At 43.2% G+C, this 3,736-nt stretch overlaps 1 non-coding gene across 1 annotated transcript; it reads left to right on the top strand.

Annotated features, from left to right (window-relative positions):
* Positions 1–396: 396 nt before the first annotated feature.
* On the top strand, positions 397–478 carry trnas-gcu (transfer RNA serine (anticodon GCU)). Its single transcript has one exon. It is a non-coding gene; the product is annotated as a tRNA-Ser (tRNA).
* Positions 479–3,736: the final 3,258 nt, after the last annotated feature.

Genomic DNA, 3,736 nt, shown 5'->3' with positions numbered 1-3,736 from the left:
TATTGCAGTTGCCCCGAATTTGCTCGCAATATACACAATAACACAACGGCTGGTGCAGGCAGAGGCCGAGTGGCCTAATAGATAAGGCGTCTGCCTTCGATTACAACCGCAAATTTATCAGAAGTTTGCAGGTTTGTGTCCTTCCGCGGTCAACGTAGCTCGCTACGTGAAATTTTATATTCTTTGTTGTGATTCTGGCGAAAAACCAACCATCTCTTCCAGTCACTCACCTGAAGCAAAGGAAGGCTGTTTGTTTCAAGAATCTCATGGCAAGCATTCATAATTGTCGATCTGCATGCACGGGCAGAGCAAGCTGTGAAGTGGCCTTTCTTGCACATTATGTCTGTTTGGATACAAAAAGCAGGAGATTGAATGGCTGACGATTGTTGAAGCAGAGGCGAGGTGGCCGAGAGGTTAAGGCGATGGATTGCTAATCCATTGTGCTCAGCATGCTTGGGTTCGAAACCCATCCTCGTCGTCGTTGGTGTACAGCTTGACCACGTTTTGACATTCATATTTAACGTCATCGCCAAATTCCACTTTTATTACAGGGATGCTGTTCTTTTCTCATGTCATGTCTCAAATTATTAATATATTCGTCAAAAGGAGAGCATTTGCAGGATAATGGCGAGGGGGACTAATTAGAGAGGTTAAGGCGATGGACTGCTAATCTAGTGTGCTCTGCATGCATAGGTTCGAATCCCATTCGCTTCGTCGTTGTCTTACAGCGTTGACCTTGCTGATCGGTTTGTCATTCAAATTCGCCTTTTACTTGCAAGGATGCTGTACTTTGCTCATGTCATGTCTCAAATTAAGAATATATTCTTCAAAAGGATAACATTTGTAGGATTATGGAGAGGGGGATTAATTAGATAGTTTTCTGAGGGATAGCAGAAGCACGATGGGGCTAATATCTTTTCTCATTACCGTCAGAATCTGAGAGCTGCGTTTTTCACTGTCGGCGGCTCGTTGGTCTAGGGGTTTTATTCTCACTTCGGAATGAGATATGTGAGTTGATATGTGAGAGATTCGCGGACGAGCCCCGCCATTTTTTACTCAAAGTTCCATTTCTCACAGCCGGTCGACATGTGAGAAACCACACACATTTCACATTAAAACGTGTGATTTTGCGCCGATGTTCCCACAGCGTCCAAATCCCAAGGCAAAGATTTAATTCCCTTCCCACTGACTACTGCGGACAGACATGCTTACCTTGGTAACGGAATGGTCATTCTGTCATCACTTTCTAAACAATAGCACACAAGACAATGGGTCATCAATAAATGGTAAATGAATTAAACACTCTGCTATTACATTGTAAAAAATATGAAATAAAATGCTGGACAATAACTGGTGCAGAAAGTAGCTTATCCCTCGCAAAGATTAAGAATGATGTGTTTTGTGTACACACACACACACATAGCAACGACTCTGTGAGCAGTCTTTTCAGTTGTTCTACTTAGCCTGATGTAACGTATTTCTTAGGACTTTAGGAACTTGCGGGAACCAATTCGGCGGTATTTGCTGTGTCAGTATCTCAAGAGGTTGCGCGCCTTTGCTCCTCACACTGCCCGGGGGAATGGGGCAGATATTTAAAGGGACACGGACTCTCTTTTCTCTGCCTATTTATACTTAAAGGAACAGTCCAGTTTAATACAAAGTGTCGGCGGACTTCACTAACCGAGCTCCCATTAACATTCGCTCCCTTCTGTAAAGTCCTGTGAGTGTAAAGCTGTCTATTCGAGTGACTTGAGCCTTTCTAAAATTGCACATTGTTTTTATAATCCACTTGACTTGCTTGTTTAATTTGGAAAAATTTCAGAATTGTCCAGTGTGACGAAGGTTTTGTTTAAAGGTGGAGTAAAATGTGTTTCAAAATATTCTTTCCAACCCTCCCTCAACCATCCAAATTTTAGAACACTCTGCAATACTGACTGGGAAGTTCCCAAGTTCGGTCCATGGTCTGGGCTGTTAGTTGATCTCAGGCAAGGCAGCAGTTCAGGGGTTATAATTGAACAGTACCACTGGGCTAAATATGACTAAAAATTAGCCACTGCGCTTGCTCTTGATACTGATGCAGTGACTTCAACTGGGAGGTTTGTCGATGTCATTTGGGGGTAGGATTGGATTCGGCTCTGATGCCTACCACAGCGGAAATCCTGCTGACACTCACTGACTCGACTGATGGTGAAGCACTAGAGGTTAACAAATTTCTGTGGAATTGCACCCAGCCAGATTCAGAACTTCCTGGAGAAAGTAACTCGCAGTTGATTTTAGACAGTAAGGATGGAGGGAGTGTGTCTAGAATAAGGCTTTTACATCGTTGGAGGGACAGGAGCGGACAGGATGTCCTATAGAATCTAGATTTGTCGATTCTGAATTTATATCCTGTACTTAAAGGAACAACTTTTGCAACCTACATTTGCAGGGTATTAGAATGGGAGAATCTGCAGCTTGGTAACTCAAACCAAACATCACGTCAAGATTTGAGAGAATCAACAGATTCATCAGGATCACGTTATCATCAGCCTTTGGAAAAACACCAATCACAGCGGTGAGAAACAGGACACATGTTCTGCGTGTTGATAGAACTTCAACTATTCGTCAACCTCCGAGACTCGTGTGCCTAGCTGACTAAACACTGTAAATGTGGGGACTGTGGGATTGGTTGCAGATGTGCGTTTGGTGGAAACACATCAGGGAGAGACCGTTTACCGCCTGAGTGTGGAAAAAGATTCAGTCTCTCATCTCACCAACTGACATTCGAGGACTTAGATAACATACTTTCTCCTGTGAATATCGAGCTGTGTTATTGGCTCATGATGTTTTTACTTGTCCATCTAGTTGACTTTAAACCTTTGCCAATTAGTTGATGTGTTCGGTTTACTTACAGATATTTTAAAAAAATACATTTACTCAGTGGATTCAAATTTAAATTGAAGCAAGCTTTGCAGGTGTGATACTCTATTCACACATTGAAGCTGAGAGAGATGTTGTGGGCACAAGAAAATTCCAGTATGTGTAAGTAATTAACAGACTGGATTTTGTGTTTAGTGATCCTGGGCGTGTTAGCTATCCCTACCCTGGACATCAAGGCACTCTGGACGGTATGGGGAACTATGACTTGTCCTGAGAGTAACCAAAGGTCTGAGAACTGATACAATCTAGAGGTAGAAAGGAGTAAAGGCGCAAAATGAAGCGTTCGATAACAAGACATCAATTTGTCACCTCTTATCATGGAGACATCGAGTATCGACACACTGTGTTATTTGAAATATCAAAATATTAAACTCCAGCCCAGTTTTATGGGTGATTAACATCAGCAGAAACAAATCCCAACTGACAGAATGAACACGATTCAGTCAGGATGTGATTAACAGCAGTAAGGACAGTAGAACCCAACCCCTGCAGTCCCTTACGAACTCGCAATTCAAATGACTGAGTAAATCCCTTCCCACACCTGCCCAGTGGGAACTCGCTAGAGTTTCAGCAGATCAGATGACTGAGTGAAACCTTGGCCACACACAGAGCAGGTGAATGGTCTCTCCCCAGTGTGTATGCGATGAAGGATTTCTAGATCAGACGGGGAACTGAATCCATTCCACAGTCTCCACATTTCCATGATTTCTCCATGGAGCAGTTGTCCTTATGTCTCTCCAGGTTGGGCGATCAGTTGAAGTTTCGTCCACACACAGCACACGTGTAGCTTCTCTCCGCTGTGAATGGTGCGATGTTT

The sequence above is a fragment of the Pristiophorus japonicus genome, unplaced genomic scaffold (assembly GCF_044704955.1).
Source record: "Pristiophorus japonicus isolate sPriJap1 unplaced genomic scaffold, sPriJap1.hap1 HAP1_SCAFFOLD_107, whole genome shotgun sequence".
NCBI lineage: Eukaryota > Metazoa > Chordata > Chondrichthyes > Pristiophoridae > Pristiophorus > Pristiophorus japonicus.
Note: the sequence above shows the minus strand (reverse complement) of the source record. Positions and strands in the feature narration are given on the sequence as shown.